Here is a 20,845-nt window from a genome sequence, read left to right as displayed (position 1 = left end):
CGCGGAAAGGCCCGAGGGAGGTGAGGGAGGCGGCCCCGGTGTCCAGGGAGCAGCGTGTGTCCAGAAGTCAGTTTGCCGGCTCAAAGCTTTATGAATATTCAACTTTACAGGAGATGCCGAGATGCTTCCCGAACAGGCTGTGCCAATGTACGCTCCCATCGATGCTCTGGAAGAGTTCCTTTTGGAACGTAGCACTCCAGCCCTGGATCTGGTCAGACGTCCTGACTTTTGCCAGCTTGCGTTTCCCGTAGGACGATGAAAAAGGCCCTTCCTCGGCGTGGTCCGGGGTCACTGCATTTCCCTCTCTGCTCCTTCTCAGCTGTTCATGCCCTTCGCCCATTTTTATGTTGGGCCGTTTGGTTTTTCTTATACATACCTAAGTGTGTGTGTGTATATATATATCATCACTTTTTTAAAATAAACAGTTTACAGGGTGCAGTGTGCTAATGCTAATAATTTGTTTAGGAGTTTTACATCCTTACTAAACAGTGAGACTGGACTAAAATACGCTTCTTGTACTATTCTCGTATGGTTTTGTTTTAAAAGTTATGCTGGCCTCAGAATAATTGGGGGAGATTTCCCCCTTTGTCTACCCTGAGGAAGTTTGCGTAAGACTGGAAAAGTCATTCCTTGGAAGTTTAGTAGAACGCATCTGTATAATCCCATCAGTGAGTTTTCTTGTAGCAATATTTTCCACTAATGGTTAAATGTCCTTAAACGTCATAGAAATATTTTGTCTTCTCTTTCTTCTTGAATCAATTTTTTAAAGTCATAATTTTCTGGAAATTTGTTCATTTTGAATAAGATTTCAAATTGAGTGGTTCACGATATTTTTATCTTTTAAAACTTCTGTGTATGTTAGATGCTTTCCCCTTTTCATTCCTAATGTTAATTTGGCTGTCTGTCTGTCTGTCTCTCTCTCTCTTTCTCTCTCGCTTTTGTCTTTCCAGTCACCAACCAGCTTTCATCTTTGATTCTCCCCACTGTGCCTTTCATTTTCTATTTTATTAATTTCTGCTCATATCCGTGCCTTTTCCTCCTCCTTTTATCGGTTTTAGCCTCTTACTCTTTTTCTGATTTAAGTTGCATACTTGCCTCTTTTATTTTTTTTTCTTTTCTTCTTTTAAGGCTACACAGCTTCCCCCTGCCCCGCTTTGCAATATGCCACATACAGGTGGTCCCACACACGACATGCACGACACAGAGTATCTTCACCATTATCCAGTTCCAAGTGTTCCTAGTTTCCATTATGCTTTATGCTTTTAGGCATCGTTTGGAAGTGTGTATTTTATTTTCCAAATAAATGTAGATTTTTAAAGATTATTTTTACTGTCTTAAATCATTAAGATTATTTTTTAAATATTGTTTTCAATTCTAACTAATTGTGTTATGGTCAGGAAACACGGGTTATATGGTATCATTTCATGGAAATTGGTTGGTATATTTCGTGTTGTAACGTGCAGTTACTTTTCCTGAGTGTTCCATGTACATTTGAGACAGGAGGATCGCTCTGGCCTCCACGGCTGCCAGACAGCTGGAAGGGTGTCCACGCTCATTGGTTAATGTAGCTACAAGAATCGTAGATAAAACGCAGCTTGGCAGGCAGGGCTCAGAGCTTTGGAGGGGCACCACCTCCCATCGCTGCCCGGGGCCCTGAGGGCTCGTCTTGGCTCTGGTCTGGTCTGGACTCCTTCCAGCCCTGCCCAGCCCTCGGGCTCCCCGCAAGCGATCCCAGGGCAGGAGTTTCCGTGGGGAGGTTCTCCTTGTTCTCTGCCCCTGCTTGCTCAGGGTGGGGCCCTCATCCTGATCTGGGCAACTGCCTGCGACTGCAGCCCCAGCCCACCCCAAGGCTCCGCCACTGCCCCTCCCCAGCCCGGGGAGGCCTCTGACCCACTGGCAGGAACCAGCTCCCTGCAGGTGCCGGGGCAGGGCTCTCACTTCTCAGGGTCGCACGGATGGGGACCGTCTGCGGGGTGAGGCTCTGTGCTCAGGAGGCCCTGGGGCCGCTCTCCCCGGCAGCTTGTCCTGCTTGGATTTTAGCTGGAGGAGTAACTGCTGGTCAAGGCCGAGGGGCCCCCTGCCCTCCGTCTCACCCTGTGCTCCTCTCTCCTCGCGGCCCGCGGGTGGGGCCCACCTAGCCTGCATGCGGGCGTGTTGTGAGGTCAGGGCTCTGCACACGCCCGCTTGGCAGCTCTGGTTTCTGACTCCGCTCTCTGGCACCAGGCCCCGGGCCCCTGGGGGAGGGCTGGGGGGCTCAGGGGATAGGCACTGGGGCCAGGCAGTGCTGGGCTCAGGCTCTGACCCAGCCCAGGCCCCAGGGTGGGGGGATCCCACAGCCAACAGGCGGGGGCCTTGGGCTGGGGCTCCCGGAGGCCTGCGTGGACCGGCCGTGGCCTGTGGCTGCGACTGGTGGAGTCTGGGTGGTGGGACCCTCCTGGCTTTGTTTCATCGGGCAGCCGGTCAAGGGGTCTGCAGCCGTGTCCGGGTGCCGTTCCAACACCCGAGGCTGGGCCTGTCTCTGGCGCCACACCTGCCGCTGCTGGCCTCCAGGAGGACGTTTCTCAGACCCGTGACGTGACGCACACTCCTTCCGTGCCTCCGAGGAGCCCGAGAAATCGCTCAGTGACCCGGGACCAGGTGGCCCTGCCAGGCTCAGAGCCACGCAGCCGGCCTTGCTCCGTGGGGCAGGACGCTCGGCAGCGGCGGGGGGAGGCCTGGAGCTGGACCCGCCCTTGCTCCTTCCTCCGGTCTCACCTGCCCGGGCCCAGGATGCGGTGGACGCGTGGAGTGGACACAAGTGACGTGAGACTCAGCTTCCCGGGTCCTCCTGGGGGGCAGCACCCCCGTCACTCAGCGCCCCCGGGGCCGGCCCGGTAGAGCCTTCCCAGGAGCCTCTCCTGCTTGGCCTCCCGGTGACGTGGGGACTCAGGAAGGGGCCCTGCTTTGCGTCCAGGTTCCTTGGCTGGGCCCTTTCCCTGCCCGGCCTCAGCTTGTCCCCAGCTCTGCGGCTGTGGATCTGTGGCTCCCGGACCCACCCTTGGGACCCCGGAGGCCAAGGGAGCCCTGAGCAGGTGCGTCTCCACCTGCTAAGGAAGCAGGGACGTCCCCAGGCCCCGGCGGCCACTCCAGTGGGAGGCGTCCTCTGCCCCGGCACACACTCCAGACCTAAAAATAGCCGAGACCATCTGGACAGCTCGCTGTGCCCGGTGATGGGGGCATCTGGTGGCTTTGCAGGGATTACCAGGCGGGTCGTCAGGGACCTCCGCCCCAGGCTGCCTCTGAGCAAGAAGCAGGTGGATTGGGGCGACCAGGGCCCGCACATTAGTGAACCAGCACGCCCTGGACATGGACGTGGCCCTTGGCCACACAGCCATCCTGGACAGCCCTGCCCGTCCCTCCAGCATCCCGGGTGTCCACGGGGTTCCCACACCCTCTGGGTGGATCCACCCAGAGGCTTCCAGGAAGCGGGTGGTTCCAACTCTTGTCGGTGCTCAGGGGCTTCTCTTGAACCCTCAGAGGCCTCAAGCTCTGGAAGGGGAAAGGGTTTCCCAGGTCATCTCGGAGGGAGCAGGTCAGCCCACACCAGCAGGGTGGTGACAGGACACAGCACCCCCTCACCGCAGCTGCACCGACAGGCCCCTGCTGTGCGCCAGGCTGAGGGGGTGAGGCCTGAGACCCCCTGCACCAGGAGGAGAGGGCTCCGGGGGGGCGGGGAGGGGCAGCAGCTGGGCTCCCAGGTCCCAGCCCAGGCACCCACCTGCCTGCGTCCTCTCTGGGACTGGGGTTCCCAGGACACAGCCCACTGGAGGCCGGCTTGGGGGCGCTTCCCCTCCACCCCTGGTCTGTGATGGGTGCAGCCGACCCTGGGGCCGTGGCGCTCAGGCCCTCGCTGCCAGGGGTCACCAGGATCGGGTTCTCAAGGGGGACGATGGCCGATGGCCTCCACGTGGGGTGAAGGGCCAGCAGATGGCAGGGCGGCCAGGGGCTGGATGCACCACACAGCCCAGCTTCTGCGCACGGACGTCTACCTTCACCAGGGTGCGGGGCCTCTGGCCTCTCCAGGGTGACAGACAAGAAACACACTCAGGCTGTACACACACACACACTCACACTCACATATGCAAGCATACACAAACACACGGGCACACGGACATGCATACCCACAACCACACATACACACGTGCACAAGTGCATTCATATTCACATACACACATGTGTGTTCACACTTGTGCACACATGCATGCCCATGTACAACCCACACGTGTGTGCACACTTATATACACATGCACCCATGTGCATACACCCAAAACACCCACTTGGGTCCTGTAAAAAAAATCCTCCATCCTGAGAGATAGAGAACATAGCAACCAAGATGAAAATGGAAAACACATTTTACAAAATATTTTCTAATAGAGAAGAGTATATATTTGAAAGTGTCTGCTTTGTACTTTCATTAAAAATCAAGAATAAACGTACTGAGGAAACAAGAGGACAAATGAGAGGTCTCAGTGGAATAAGATACGATTTTTAAAAAGAGAGCAGTTGCCTGAATATCGGGTAGAACGAAAAGTGTTGCTGGACCGAAAGAAAGCAGAAGCGAGATCACAGAGGAATGAAAGCAAACTGGAGAAGTGGAACTCTGCGAAGGAACTGGCAGAGGAGGTCCGTCCTCCCGCCCAAGGAGACGAAGGGCACAGGGATGGGGACGTCCTGAAACTGGAACGCTCTGTAGTGAGTTTTGAAATCAATCACACATGGAATTAGCCTAAATAATTGTGTTTGGTTGCAAAACAGAATTAAATGTCAAAACAATTCTTAAAAAATAACACAGTAGCGTAAAAATAATAAGTGAAATCATGCACAACACTATTACAATGTTTGTACACCTCGAAGAAACGGACAATTTTCTAGGAAAATATGCTTTTCCAAAATTGTCTCACTAGGAAACTTGAAAACTTTAATAGATGAATAACCACAGACTAAACTGAAAGGGTTGCCAAAGAGTTATTCACATAAGTGGTGCCAGACCAATACACTTTTATGGGTGAATTATTTCATAATTTTAAGGAACAGATATTTTCAATGCCATATATATATATATATCACATGCATATATATGTTATCAACTGATAATTAATGAAATATTAATTTTATACCTCTAATTTAACCTTGATACTAAGACTTAGCAAAGATAGCATTACAAGAAAACCCTTATGATACAATGTCAATTATGAACACAAATATAAGAATTCCGAATAAATTCTTAACAAATTAGATTCAGTCACTATCTTAAATTAACAATACATTGAGTGCATTAATTTTATCCGTTGTAGGCAAGGATGAGTTAAAATTATACAATCTAAATTGTATTAATACTTTAATCATATCAATAGATTAAATTAGAAATATGATAATCTGATTATCAATAGACACCACAAAAGGCATTTGATGATAATTAATATTCATTAACCTTAATTTTTTTAATTTATTTTTTGGAGTATAGTTGATTTACAATGTTGTGTTAATTTCTGCTGTACAGCAAAGTGATTCAGTTATACACATATATATATATACATTATTTTTCATCTTCTTTTCCATTATGGTTTATCATAATTGAATATTGAATATAGTTCAATACAGGATACTGAATATAGCTCCCTGTGCTACACAGTAAGACCTTGTTGTTTATCCATTCTCTATATACTAGTTTGCATCTGCTAATCCCAACCTCCCATTCCACCCCTCCCCCACCCTTTCTCCACCTTGGCAGCCACAAGTCTGTTCTCTACATCTGTGGGTCTGTTTGTGTTTCATAGATAAATTCATTCGTGTCATATTTTAGATCCCACATATAAGCGATATCATATACTTGTCTTTCTCCGTCTGACTTACTTCACTTAGTATGATCATCTCTAGTCCATCCACGTTGCTGCAGACGGCGTTATTTCCTTCCTTTTTATGGGTGAGCAGTACTCCACTGTATGTATGTAGCACATCATCTTTATCCATTCCTCTGTCGATGGACATTCATCATCAATCTTAAACGTCAAGCCTGTCTGGGGTTATATAATGCATAACCCTCTCCTCTCCCTGCTCCCCAGGGGTCACTGCCTTCAGCTCTTTTTAGAGATCCCCCCAGGTATTTACCAATCCACTTCTAAACAACATACTTACCTACCGTGGCTTGATTTTTCAGTTTTAGGTGTTCTCTATCAGCTCCCTGGTTTGGAAGATGAAGGTAAATTCTCCCATTGCCTCTGCCCCTACACAGACCCATGAACTTCTCTTCCCCCACTTTTATGGGATTTACCACAAATTTTTATTAAATCAAAATGGATGGTTGTGTTATTAGATTAGGTCAATGCCATTCAGACTCGAGCTATGAAATGTCATTTGATTGTATTCCCTTTGTTACGCAACTTAACATTTTCCTGGAGTTAATCATTTCCTTATTTTTCAGTAGCTTGATTTTTCTGCTTGGGGTTTGCAGGGCCTCTTGAATTCATGGGTTGATGTCTTTCATCAGTTCTGGAAAACTCTAGGTCATTATCTCTTTGCACTTTGCTTCTGCCCCATTCTCTCTCCTCTCTTTCTGGAACTCCAAGTACGTTAGAACTTTTGAGCATGTTCCATGTTTCTCTGTTTTTATTCTCTGTGCTTCAGTTTGGGTATTTTCCATTAACCTGCCCTCCGGTTCACCAATCCTGTGTTCTGCTGTTAAAGCCATTGGTTGACTATTGTAGTTATTAAATGTCCATTGATTTTTTTTATAATTTAAATCATATTTTAAGACTTCAATTCTCTGGTGAAATTTTCCATTTTTCATCTGCTTATTTATTCATCTTTTCCTCAGTTTTCTGTAATACACTCATCACAGTTATTTTAAAGTCCTTGTCTGCTAGCTCTAGCATCCATCTTCGGGTCCACTTTTATTGTCTACTTTTTCCTCCTAATTGTGGGTCCTATTTTCTTGCCTCTTCCATGTTTGGTAATGGTTGGTTACAAGCTTAACACTGTGCATGAAAGAACCGGTGAGATCCAGGTGACATCCCTTCCACTAGACATTACCTTCTCGACAGAGCAGTGAGGGCTGGACTAGTCCGTCCAGGGGAGGATGGAGCTGGGCGGGGCTGACAGCAGTTTGAGTTAGACCCGGTCTGCTCCTTATCTACCGGCCTAGCAGGTCGGCCCCCTTGGCCCCAGGGCTTGAGAGGAGAGGTGGCAATCTGGTGACCGCCCCGGGGGAGGGGCTGAGGAGATGCCCCCTGAGGGATGGGACTGCAGAGAGAGGTTTCCCTCCGCCTTTGAGAACTCCTCCACCTGCCAGGTGGGGACGTGGGAGGAGAGAGAGGTCAGGGAATTCTTTCCTGATGGGCTCAGCCAGCTTGCTCTGGACTGGCTGTGTCTCTTACCCAGGGGCAGGACCCTGCAGGGTCTCTCTGCAAACAGCTCCCCTGTGGGGCCCTGTGACACTCTCTGTGCAGCTTCAGGCCCAGGATCCCCAGCTCCACGCTCCTGGGCAAGGCTCAGTCCCTCTCTATTGCCGTAAACCCTGCCCACGTCTCTGAGTCACCCCCTTTATTAAGTCTTAGTCAAAGTACCAGACCAAGCACGAGAACTCTGCTACATAGTGAATATTCAACAAACACTGACAGGATAATTGGTTAATTATCTGGAGGGAAAAATAAACTTATATCCCTAGCCAAGTATCCACATAAATTAAATTCCAAATGGATTAGAGAAGCAAATAAAAAATAAAATCATGATATAAATTAAAAAGGCATATGGAGGTACTGCACCAATTTTAAATTTGATAAGAGCTTTCTAAGTATTAACCCAAAGAAGAATCATGAAAGGAAAATATGGATAAATTTGAGTGCATACAATTTTAACATTTTTATATATACAAATATCTTTGAAAAATTAAATGCCAAGTGACAAATAGGAAAAAATATTTGTAACAGACGAAGATTTCCAAAACTAATAAAAAAGACAAATATCCCAATGGAAAATGGGGAAAGACTAGGATAAAACAATTTACATAAAATAATTCAAATGTCTAAAGTGAAAGTACTTAACCTCTCCAGCCATCAGAGAAATTAAATGAAAACTAGGTCCGATTTGCCCCTTACCTCGTGGTCCAGCCTTCTCCCTCTCCCCGCCCTGCTGTAGGCCCAAGGTTTGCGGGGTGGGGGGGCATCACCTAATAGCTTTACTTCCAGAGTGCCTCCTTCTTGCGGGGGGGCGGGGGGGAGGGCACTTTGACTCTGTTTTGATTCCGGTCCAGACTAAGCCCTGGAATTTTCCTTTTAGAAACGAAAGGTCCGTTAACATATCTGCCTAAACAAATAAGCAGTTTCCCCTGGAGACAAACTTGGCAGCCCCCCCAGTGCAGGAAGGGCTGCTGAAAGTTAAACCACAGAACGCCTGTGCACCCTGCTGCCGACACCCTCTCCATGCCGGGCCCCTGCACATCCCCACCCCCCCACCTCCCCCACCTGCCTGCCCCAAATGCCCACCCCCTGTCTGGGCCTCTGGGGCCTGCAGGGATCCCAGCCTCCCCAGGCTTGCCCGACTCAAGGGCTTCACTCACTGGCCCTGTCTGCTCCTGCCACGAACCATCTCCTGCCCCAGGGCCTTTGCACTTGCTTTGCCCTCTGCCCAGAACACTCTCCCCAGATATTCCCACTGCTGCCTCCTTTGTACAATCAGGTCTTTTTAAATGTCCCGTCCTCAGCTGGGCCCCCGCCTGTAGCCAGCCCAGCTGGACGGCGGCCCCTGCACTCTCGGCCACACCCGGTTCATCCCTGTTGGTGCCTGGTCTCTCGCAGGTTTGCACGTTGGTTTCCCTGCCAGGGCATGAACATCATGGTGACAGGGACCGTGTCTACCGCTAAGGCAGGCACAGAACTGGCAATGAGGAGTCCTGAGGACAGGCTAGAAAGACGTGGCTAATGTGGTCACCACGGTCCCTTCGTCTATGGATGTATGATTGACGTCTGTTTTTGCAGATGTTCCACCGTACTGACAAATCAGCTCCATCACTGGAAAAGGCAGCACATGTTGTTTTTAAGGGAAAGCCAATGCCAGGAGAACCCACTGAGTTTTCATCTTGTGGACACTTAGCAAAAGGAAGGGGCCAGAGGGGGCAGGAAGGAGGGCCCGGTGCTGGGCCTGGGCCACAGAACAGGACCTGGCTGGGCTCCTCTTGGTCAAGGGGCCATAAACACCTCCTGCCCCGGAAGTGTCCTGTTGCCCAGGGCAGGCGGCCAGCGCCAGCTCTGCCAGAGCCTCCCAGCTGTGACGTGGGCTGGTGACAGCCCCACCTGCGCCGGCCACTCCCAGCCGTTGCCCAGGAGGCAGGAGGGGGCCCGGGGCAGGGGCAGCGGAGGGTCCACCGGCCCAGAGAGCCCTGCCCCAGGCTGGTGCCGCTGCTCCTGCCGTGGCCCCTCCTGGTGGCCGGTGGCCAGCAAGTCCGCGTGCGGCCCTCCTGGCCACCATCCTCCCACTCCCTCCTCCCTCTCATTTCGGATCCTGTGGGGTTCGGATTTGTTACAATGTTGGCCACAAAGAACCTCAGAGCCTCAACTTGTCTGCGTGGGGTGGGACGTGGACTTGGGGACCCTGCGGGCTGGCCAGCTCTCAGCTTTGTTCCAGCGGGGGCTCTGATCCCCAGGGCTGCCCCCGTGCCTGAGCCGCCACCAGCCTCTCCGGGCACCTCCCAGGGGGCTGTCACCCCTCTCCCCGCCCTGGGAATCCAGCCTGGAGCCCACCTTTGGACAATGCTGCTCTGCTCAGCACGACTGTCTCCCTCAAGAGTCAGCCTGGAAACGGGCGGCCACCTGTCGGGTCACCTTGTGCCGCATGCACTGTGTCTGTTAGCCAGACCGGGGAAGGGGCTGTGTCCTCCCACATGAAGCCCTGAGGGACCTGCCAGCTCCCCGGGGCAGCGGGCAGCCAGGCCCTGGAGCCACACCACCTCCCTTCCCTCCTCCTGCCTTCCAGCCAGGAGGGCGCCCGGGTTGGACCCACACTTCCTGGAGCCCATCCTCGTCCCGCCCGGGAGGCTGCGACCAGGACCTGAGCACGGCTGGGGCGGCACGTGTGTCTTCTGGGCCGCTGGGAGCCACGGGGATGAGGGTTGTGTAACCACCGCTTGGCTCTCCAGGCAGCACTTGGGCCTTTTGATTTAATTGCAAGTGTATTTCCAGAAGCAGGATCTGGGGCACTGGGATGAGGGCGGCCGAGGGGAGGGCTGGGATGTGGGGAGGGGGCAGGGCCAGAGTCTCTCCCCACAGTTGCCAACATGCTTCTCCAACCCCGGCCCCCCAGGCCAGCAAGAATGGCCGGAGCAGAGGTCAGCTCGGGCCAGGTGCTCTCGGGGTGCGGTGGTGGCGTGGGTGCGTGGCCTGGCCGGGTGACCCCCCCATCATCAAAAGCCCCCCTTTCACAGAGCATGCCCTGGGCCCAAAGACAGGAGGCCTGAGCCGCAGACCCCCTCCCCTCTGGGCCAGCCTTTTTTCTTCCAGATTGTTCCTTATTTAGGCAAATGGCCATGAACTAGGGTGCCTTGGTGACCATGTGCTCTACATGGCCCCAGGGCCTGGATCTCCAGGCCTCCTCATCGAGTTGTCACTCAGGGTGTCACCTGCCATGTGCCCTGCCCTGTCCCTGCCTGCAAGGAGCTGCCAGCTCAGCGGCTGATGCCACACGACCTCAGCCAGCGATGGCCAGATGGGGAGGGTCTTTCTTTCCACCCACACCCTGGGCCGTCACAGCAGTCCTGCGTCCTCAGGCAGGACTGACCCCTCCGGGCCACAGTGTCCCCAAGTGCAAGAGAGTCTGATCAGATGAGACCAGGCGCTGCCCCGGGCCCTGCCCCCACCTGTCCAGGTGTGCTCGGAGGACCAGGGGCCAGCCAGCCCCATGGGACACACAGCAGAGCCTGCGGTCTAACTCCAGGACCACCTGGTGTGGGGTGACACGTGGCCTTGACCCGAGAGTGACGGGTCCGTCAGGAATCGAGCGTTGCTCCTGCGTGCCCAGCGGTCTTCCCTCCCTCCCGCGAGAGGGCCCCTCTTTCCCAAGGGACCCCCTCCAAGCGGCCCGGACCCCCTCAGCTTTCCCCGTTATGGAGTGGGCCGGTAGCCAGGCCTGGCTCGGGATGGGGTGGGCCTGGCACTGGGGGAAGCTAGGACAGGCTGCCTCACCGCCCTGGGGCAGATCCCGCCCCGGAACCCGTGGGCCTGGAGCGGCAGGGGCTTCCCAGAGAGAAGCCTGGTGCGGCCTGTCCTTCGGCTCACAGCCACGGCGTCCCCCCGGGGTTCAGGCGGGCGCTCGGGCTTGCCCATCAGCACGCCTTGGGCACCAGCGGGGCGGACCTCCGGCCACTGCTTCTGGAAGGATTTGATATCGGTCATTTCCAGAATGCATCCACGTGGTCTGTACGGGAACTTTGACCTCCTTCACGTGTTTCACACCACGTGGGATGACACGCGGGGCCCCCTAACCCTTTAGCGCCGGGTCCTGGAGGCCTTGGCTAGATCCCTGTGTGACTCCAAGAGGGACTTGGAGACGAGGCCCAGGCGGCGCCAGCGAGGGTTCTAGCCCGGCTCACGGCTCACGAAACAGAAAGTGGCTGCTACGAGCCCGGCGGGAGCCGGCAGCCAGGGAGCCACGAGGGCCGTACCACCGCTGACCTGGCCGGTGGTCCCCGGGCCAGGCCGCTGCCCCCCTCATCCCGTGATTGATCTGGAGGCACCAGGCTGTGGGCACCACCTCGCAGGTGAAGGACTGAGGCTCTGAGAGGTCAGTAGGGAGCCCGAGCCCCAGCCCGCGAGCAGCTGAGTCCCCGGCCTGCGTCTCGGCTCCCTCCTCCCGCCTGGCTTGGGTGTGGCTGCTCGGGGTCCTGGAGGCTTCCCAGTCATGGCAGGCACCGCGGTGGATTCCAGCCAGAGAAGAAAACCAGCTGCACTTGCTGGGAGCCAGGCCTGGCACTGCCTTTCCCAGCCTCGGGCCAGCACTGAGCGCTGCTCCCAGAGAAGAACGAGCTGCCTCCAAGAGGTCTGGTGCCCTGGGGGAGGGGTACCCTCGCCCACCACAAACCACTCCCTGTCCCATCCCAGCCCTCCTGCTCTCTGGGGGAGGCGGCCCCATGAACCCCAGGCCCCAGGACCCGCCATAGGCTTGTCTGAAGCAGTGAGGCGCACAGATCTGAGACCCAGGGGCCAGCCTGACCACCAGGGGAGGTGACCACCCGTGGGGCCTCAGTTTCCCTTCATCCCAGCCAGACCCACACCTGCCCTGGGGTCAGCTTTCACCAAGAGCCGCATCTGCTGGGCCAGCCGGGCCTGCACACCTGCGGGCAGCGCGGAGGCTCAGGAATGCTGGCGAGAACGGGCCTTCCCCGAGCCAAGTGTGAGACTCGGGCTGGCTCGGCCCCCTCCTGGAAGCCTGGGCCGGGTCCAGCCTTGGACAGAACAAGCTGGTTTTCATCGAAGCCAGAAAACATGAGGCTCTGGCCCAGTGCGCCGAACAGCCCTTCCAGGGACGGGGGCGGGGCCGGGCGGCCTCCACCGCAGGCTCCCCTCGTCCAGCCGGGGGCGCCAGGCCTGTCCTGTCCGGGTGCTGGCCCTGGGGGCCAGGTGGGCACCCAGCTGGGTGTCTGCTGGCCTGGCCTCCAGCCCACAAGCCTCCGGGGCCTGTGATGGGAGCGTAGGGGCGCTCTGGCTGCTGGCCCCGGACGGGGGTGGGGTGTGGGTTCAGGCAGCCTCGGGGTCAAGGCCCCAGACTGCCTGGTTTGAACCCCGAGACGCTGTCTGGGGCTGGGTGGCCTCAGCGAGTGACTCCGCCCTCAGCCCCACTGTCCCATCTGTGATATGGGCCCCAGAGATGCAGGGAGACTGAACTGTGAGGAGGTCAGTGGGGCGGGAAGCTCAGCAGAGGGGGCCCCGCCTCCCTCCTGGGGACAGAGGTGGGCTGGTGACCCTCTGTCGGGACAGCTTCCTCTCCTCTGTGTCAGTCAGGTTTGCAGACAGGGCGAGAGCTCACTTTCTGTCCCGGCTGTACTGGGGGCCGAGGAGGACCCTGCCCTCAGGGATCGCAGAGTCCAGCAGAGGAGAGAGAGCCCGAGGACACAGGTCGGGGGAGTGGGGAGGGGTCTCTGTCGGGGGCACAGGGAAGGGAGCGCCTGAGCAGAGTCGGCCTGGGTCTTTGCACTGGCTCTCACCAGCCCCTTGGTGCACAGGCTGAAGGGGTCCACGGGCTGGTTTCTAGGAGAGGAAACAGAGGCCGGAGAGGCAAGTCCTCCCCAAGTCCCTGAACAGCGAGCTGGGCCTGGACCCCAGGCCCCAGGGTGCAGGCGTCCCGGGCTCTGTGTCCGGCAGGCCGGTGGAGGTTCCCCGACGCTGGCACAGCCAGGAGGAGCTCAAGGAGTGGCCACCATCAGCACCAACATCTGAGGAGACGGGATCAGAGGCCCCAGACCCACCACCACAGTGCCGGGAGCTCTGCCCCTGCAGCTGGAGCCCAAACAGACCCCCACCCCACATCTCGGGCTTAGTCCCGGCCCCCCCCAGACTCAAGCCTCCACCATGTGCGCTGGGCACCTGAGCGCCTACGTCAGCTCTGAGGTGCCCTGCCAGCCCTGGCCCTGCCTGGCCATCAGGCCCACCGGCCTCCCGGCCCTGCCCTGGTCCTGGCTGGCCCCTCTGCCCAGCCTGGCCTGTCCACTGCAGCTGTGCCTGCCCCTCCCACCCCTGCCCTTCAAGAGTAGGCCTGGAGCAGCCCCAAGCCACGGGATAGAGGCACTGTCCCCCTGGGTCCCAGCTGGGGCACTCAGGGCCCAGCCCTGGACCAGCCTGATGCCCCCTAGCCCACCGTCCTTTCCCACAGCCCCCTGCAGGCAGGCTCTTCTCTCCCAGCCATTTCTGGAAGCTGCTCAGGTCTGTGGAGAGAATGGGGAGGGGCAGGGGAAGGGAGAGAAGGAAGGAAGCAGGAGACAAGGCAGCTGGGCCAGAGCAGAAGCTACAGGCCTCCCCGCTGGGGCTGGGAAGGTGGCTCCGTGGGTTCCCAGAGCCCGTGAAGTCCCACCATCCCTCTGACTAATTTAGGAACGATTAATGAGCCAGCTCCCCCTGGAGAAGGGCTGCCATCTGTCCTGGTTTCAAAGGCTGCCTCCTTATTCCTCGAGGAAAAGCTGTGGGTAACCTGATTTACCCTCGGAAGAAGGAGGCGCCCGCAAAGGCAGCGAGCTCGGTAGGGCAGGCTGCTCCAGCGGGGTGCTCGCGGCGCCCCCCCAGCTGCAGACCCCGTCCCAGGGGAACCCAGCAACGCCGTGAGGAGGACAGCTTGCACTCCAGATCTGGAAGGTGCAGACTCACGTCACCGTGGCCGACGCTCCTGGGTGGACCCCAAGTCTCTGCTCCCGGGGCCCCCCACGAGGTTCCCTTCCACAGCAGGAGACAGCGACTCTAAGAGGTCTGAACCGAAAGGCCCACTCCAGCCTGGAGACCTGGCACCATCAGCCCGGCAGCCAGCACCCCACTCCCTGACCCAGTGCCCCCAGAGCATTGTCCTCCCTGAGTCCCGGGGGCCCATATGCAATGCCAGGGCAGGGCCGGCAGCCAGTCAGGGCCTGCTCAGGTGAGCAATGCCCACGCGCCCCACTGATTCACTCATCAGCCTAGTGTCTCGGGCACACGCACGTGAGCAGCCAGGCTGGTGCTGGGGACCCAGAGAAGAACAGTTCACGCCCTGGGAGGGGAGGGGGCCTGGGAGGAGGAGGGGCCCCAGGAGGAGGAGGGGCCCTGGGAGGGGAGGGGCACTGGGGCAGTGGGGAGAGAGAGGCCTGGGGGGCCTTGCGGGGAAAGGGCGGGAGAGGGCTCCAGGGAGGAGGTGAGGCCTGAGCTGGGGAGCACTGGGGTGGGGGGCATAGGAGACGCAGGAGGGGAAGGGCAGGGGTTTGGCTGGTGCTGGTGAGTGAGGCCCAGAGTCCAGTCCTGGGTGGCCCCCCAGGTTCCAAGGGCGTGGACAGGCCCAGCCCTCTAGGACCAAACAGACCTGCATGCAGGCTGGACAGGTGCCCAGACAGGTTACCTGTGTGGCAGTCGCCTGATGCCCACCTGCCTGCAGCTGCCCCAGGTCGGGGGCTCAGGGCGCCCCGGGAATCGCTATGCTCGCTCTGTCCACCTCTCTGCTCGCCACCATGGCTGGGACAGGACCAGAGAGACCTCGGCCCCAACTTGGGCCCTGCTGCAGGCCCACCCTGGCTGCTGTCACCCTGCCCCACAGCCCCCCCTCCTCCTCCCAGGCCGCTGGGTGGCTGCGGCAGTGTCCTGGGGCAGCTCCACTTTTGGGCGACCCTGAATCCTGATGGCTTTCCTGACCCGCAGAGCAAACAGGAGTCCCTCACTATCGCTCAAGAGGCATCTGCTGAAGCCTTTGAACTGGCGCCAGACATACACTGGGGCCCAAACCACTGAGCTGCGGCCTCTGTGACGTGGCGCCCTGTCCCTCTCCGTCCTGTGCAGCCCTCCCTCCCCAGGAAACGCCCTGCCCCTGTGCGGTGGAGGGGGTGGAGGGGCCCTGGAAGGGGAGGGGGCCCGGGCGGAGGAGGGGTCTGGGGAGTGGAGGGGGCCTGGGAGGGGAGGGGGCCTGGGAGGAGGAGGGGGCCCGGGAGGGGAGGGGCCCTGGGAGGAGGAGGGTCCTGGGAGGAGGAGGGGCCCTGGGAGGGGAGGGGCCCTGGGAGGGGAGGGGGCCTGGGAGGGGAGGGGCCCTGGGAGGAGGAGGGTCCTGGGAGGAGGAGGGGCCCTGGGAGGAGGAGGAGGCCTGGGAGGAGGAGGATCCTGGGAGGAGGCGGGGCCTGGGAGGAAGAGGGGCCCTGGGAGAGGAGGGGGCCTGGGAGGGGAGGGGGAGGGGCCCCGAGGATGCCGGAACTCCAGGGTGGGCAGCCCATGCTGACGCCTTGGAAGGAGAGGCAGCAGAGGCAGCTGAGTGGGGTTAGGGTTAGGCTGCAGCCCCTGGAAGGCCCAGCTCACCTGACAAGCAGGTTTAGCCCCAAGCCTGTGCTCCCAGCACCTGGTCCCCCCACGGCCAGTCACCCCGGGGGTGCTGGTCACCCCAGTGATGGCCTGAGTGCGGCACAGCTTGTCCACTCCGAGCCTCGACTCCAGGCACAGGGCCTGGGGCCCGGAGAAGAGACCCTGCGTGGTGGGAAGATAAGGGACCCGGGGCCTGGGTCTTTGTCGCCCACATGGCAGAAGGGAGTCAAGGTTGTAGCTGGACTGAAGGTTGACGGCCGATTTCAAGATGGGGAGATTGTCCTGCACTGTCCAGGTGGGCCCAGCGTAATCTCAAGGGTCCTCACAGGGGAGGAGGGAGGCAGGAGGGCCAGAGGGTCAGAGAAGGCAACTGGCGGCCTGAAGGTGGAGGAGGGGCCATGAGCTGAGGGATGCAGGCACCTCTAGAAGCTGGAAAAGGAGGGGAAATGGATTCTCCCCAGAGCCTCTGGAGGGGGGCAGCCCGGCCCTCACCTGGATTTAGCCCAGGGATACCCACGTCAGACTGACCTCCAAGACTGTAAGACCATAAGTTTGCATCTTCTAAGCCACTGAACTCTGGCCTTTTGTTATAGCAGCCACAGAAACTCATACACCCTCCTTGGAACGGAGAGTCCTGCCCAAGAACAGAATGTGGCTTGTGCACACGCACGCACATATACAAATACTCACATGCACACATACACACACACACACACAAACACGGGAAGACCAGGCCCAGCACCACCCGTGGCCACCACACGTTTGCGGTCAGCCCCAGGTCGTCATCTGGACGGTAAGTCCGTGTGTGGTTGCAGCTCCAGTGAGCAAGGACGGCGGGGTGAGATGCAGCGCCCCCCTCGCCCTGGGCGCTCCAGCCCCTGCTCCCCGCCATCCTGGCCTTCGTGCTGGTCACGAACAGCAGACGGTCAGCCTGGGAGACACTTGGAGCCCCCGTGGCTTTACAGGAGGGGCCTGTCTGGGGTCACAGTTGCTTGGGGAGCACTGCGGGGGGCAGAGGTAACAGGGTGACCGTCCCCACAGCCCCTCCTGCGCTGCCCGCCCTGCGGTCAAGCCCTCCGAGGTCAGAGCTGGGAGCCCAGTCACGTGAGGTCAGCGAGGACGAGCCCCGCGCTGTCTGACACGGACCGCAGCCCTCAGACCCGCAGCTGAGGGTCCAGACTCGACGTGGGGGCGGGCAGGGAGCAGCATGGCGATGGCAGAGACAAGACGACGGCGGCTCAGACACCCGCCAGCGCGCTGTCACCGCAGCGTCCTCGTCCTCGTGGAGAGAGCTGGCGGGCGCCTCTGCGCTCAGCGACAGGGCGAGTGACACAGGGTACAACTTGAGTGATGTGGGGAAACAAGCAGGAAAACTGCCCTCTTAGGACAGCGTCTGGGAGGAGAGACCCTCTGGGTCGGACACTCATTTTCCTCTTTAAGCTGCCATGTGTCCTGCAGCAGCCCCTGCGGCATTGTAGCCAGAGGGTCTTTGGAGCAAAGATTGAGCTGTGAGCATTGTGAGGAGGGTGGGGTCACGATGGGGCTCATGGGGTCGCAGTGGGGCGCGGGGTGCGGTATGCGGGGCGCCTGCATGCGCATGGGGGGGCGCCCTCTGCTGGCGGTGGCGGGCGCTGCAGAGGGCGGGCGGGACCGGGCCCCCTCCTCTCGGGCTGCACCCCTGACCCCCTGGAGCAGCCTGGGGGCAGGGTCTGGCTACCCCACCCAGGCTGCCTTCTCCAGCTGTCGCAGGGTGCCACCAGCCCTGCTGGGGACTCGTTCTCACTGTCACAGGAGGGGTGGGGCCGGCTGGGCCTCCCCCCCGGAGGGGTTCTCTCCGCAAGGACACCATCAGCTGCTCTCTCGGGAAAGTGCCCTGGCCGCTCCTCTTCACCCCCCCCACCCCCGCCGCGCCCCAGCGCCAGCCCACATCAGGGCGCGGTTCCCGGGAAATGGGCAGGATTGGACCCACCACGCCGGCTCTGTCCGGTGGGTGGCGGGCAGCCCCTGGACTGAGGTCGAGGTAGCCGCCACATTTGGGGTGAACGGAGCCAGTCTTTGTACTGTGTGGGTTCGCGGAGCTTTTAGCTCTTCTAATAATAGATGGGCCACCAGGGGCCCCCGGGGCTGGGCTCATGTCCTCGTCTGGAAGGCCTCCCTCCCCCTGCTGTGGTGCCGTAATTGCAGGCGTCATATTTTTAGGTCACACTTGACGTCTGAGTGTGACTCACCCCGAGGACCCTGTCATCGGCGGCTCACCGGGCTCCAGCCCAGGGTTGAAATGACTACCTTCGGCCCGGCGGTGGCTTCTGTCCACGTCAAGGCCTCCTGCTGGACCCCGGGGGCAGGGAGGCTGCGGTGGGAGCCCAGCCGGGGTTCTGCCCCTCAGTGAGCTCGTTCTCAGGGGCCGGGTCTCATCCAAGGCTGCCTGTCTGCGTGTGTCAGCGCTGGGGCGGGCCCAAGACACCCTTCCACAAGAGAGTAAGCGCTGCACGGGGATGGAGAGACGAGGAGCCCTCAGGCAGGCCTGTCCCCCAGCAGCTCCACCCGAGCCCTGCGGGACCTGCCCCAGACTCTCTGGAGGTGCGGCCTGGACCCTGGGCACCGGCAGCCCTCACCATCCCAGACACGCCTTTGGGGCCACCGTCTTCATCAGCAGGACGTCACGTCTCCCGGAGCCTCTGCCCGGCAGGAAGCTCGGTTGCTGGTGACAGGGACTTCCAGAGACCATGGGCCCTGCAGCGGGAAACACTGACCATCAGTGCCTCAGCTCCTGCGAATCTCTCACCTGCGAGCCCTCACCTTGTCCTGTCCGCCACACTGAGGCACCCAGATCCTTCCCCAACCCTGATCAAGCCCCCGCCCCTGCATTGAAAGAACCGCCTCTAACCAAACCCCCAGGTCTCGGTCAATTCCGACCTGCGCCCCTCTGCCCAGCCCTGCGGGCCCCACTCCTCCCCGTCTGGCCCTCGACATCCCACCCACTCGTGGTCAGGGTGTTTGGGGACCAAGGGCTAGGCCCTGGGGTCTTCCCGTGTTGGGGCCCCTCCCTGGCCCTGGAGGCCAGGTGTGGCCATCAAGTGAGTTGGGGGCCACAGGACCGCAGGCGGGGGGCGGGAGAGGCCCCCCGAGTCCTCCCTCCTCAGCAGGAAACTTCCCCACCATGCACTGGCCTGGAGCTCTGAGTGCTCGCTCGCTCTCGGTCCCTCCGTGACAGCCGCGGTCCTGCCCTCGCGTGCGCTTCTGCTGGCGTGGGGTCGCCCGCAAGTCCTCCTCTTCCGGATTTCATCTTTAAGATGTTTCCACTGTGGTCACAGTGGCTGGCCAGCCCTGGCCAGCAGAGAGCCCGACTCTGGTCCCCAGTGGGAGCAAGATGCCCCAGGATGCAAGGCGCTCAGCACCCCCACCCCCTCCCCCCGACCTTTGCACTGGTAGGACCGCGGTCTTATTTGAAGAGCTGGAACTTCGAGCAAACCCGAGACCTGGGAGCCCAGGGCCTGGGGAAGATTTGGCTTCACCACAGCTCTTGTAATTCTTGGTTATAGGGATGTGGCCATCAGATTTCAAAGACAGCCATTCTAAACTTGGCAGTGGAAACTCTTCAACCAGAATCTGGGGGATCCTGAGGCTTAAGGCAATAGAGCAGGGCTGCTCTGATTAAGGGGTGTAGGGCTGGGGAGGGGGCTCTGGCCCTTGGCTGTCCCTTGCCCTCCTGCCCTGGCCGCTGGGTCCCATTCGCTGTGCCCTCTGCCCTAGAGAACCTCAGACATGCCTGGGGATGTGTCCTGGGCACCCGCCCTTGCCCCCATCACCCAGCTCTGGAGGCAGGCTGGCCGTGGGGAGGGCAACACCGGGGCCTGGGCCGGGGAAGGAAGCTGATGGGCCTGGGTCAGCCAGTCTGCCCAGGGCCGGGAGTCAGCGAGACGAACTTATAAGGTCATCTAACAGGGACCGCACATGCCAGCCCAGGCCTTGGACCCACGGAAGCGGTGTTTTAACGTGTGTGCAGTTGGGCCAGTGTGAGCTCAGGGCCCTGGGACACACCTGCGTGTCTCGAGAGCACAATCAATCACGCCCTGGCCAAGGGTCGACGGGGCACATCCAGAGCTCCCGCCACCTCCCGCTAAAGCCGCGCCGCGGGCGACCCGCAGCTAGACGAGGCCAGCACGTCCCCAGAGCCACTGCCCAGATTCCAGTGGGGCCCGGCCTGGCTGGCAAGGCCGGCATGCAGGCTGGTGTGGAGCTCCCCATAGCTGCCCAAGACAAGAGTCGGGTTTCTGCAGCTGGGGTCTCGAACCACCTGGCCCAAGGACCCTTCCAGTGGGAGACACCCGTCCTGCCCAGGATCAGCTGGGATTCAGTGCAGAAACGGGCAGGAAGTCACAGCCTACCCTAGGTTACTGTGAGTATTGCAAATGCACTGTGCACATTTGGTCTTTTCTGTGACGTGTCGGAGAGCGTGGGCCGCGCGCCAGCTTCCTCGCGTCTGCAAAGTGTGTAACGGACTCATCTTCCCAGACAGATGCCGACGATGCTGCAAGAATACTGAGTGAGGCTAAAGTTCACAGTGTTCACACTTGTAACTTAGACCGAAAATGCACGTCTCAGTGGAAAGCTCTGCATCGTGTAGAGGGCGTCTGATCTGACTGTCACCGTCAGCTCAGCTCCACCAAGGGGGCAGATGCGACATTCCATCTCCCCTCCCCGACCCCCGTGCAGAAACCAGGTTTTCCTCTGTTGGTTTCAACATCAGTGACCTTTCGGTACGTCTGTCCTGCAGCTTCTCCCTGGAGTTGCTTAGAACAGCT

The sequence above is a fragment of the Balaenoptera borealis genome (genome assembly GCF_965194805.1).
Source record: "Balaenoptera borealis genome assembly, chromosome: 10".
Classification (NCBI taxonomy): Eukaryota; Metazoa; Chordata; class Mammalia; order Artiodactyla; family Balaenopteridae; genus Balaenoptera; species Balaenoptera borealis.
Note: the sequence above shows the minus strand (reverse complement) of the source record.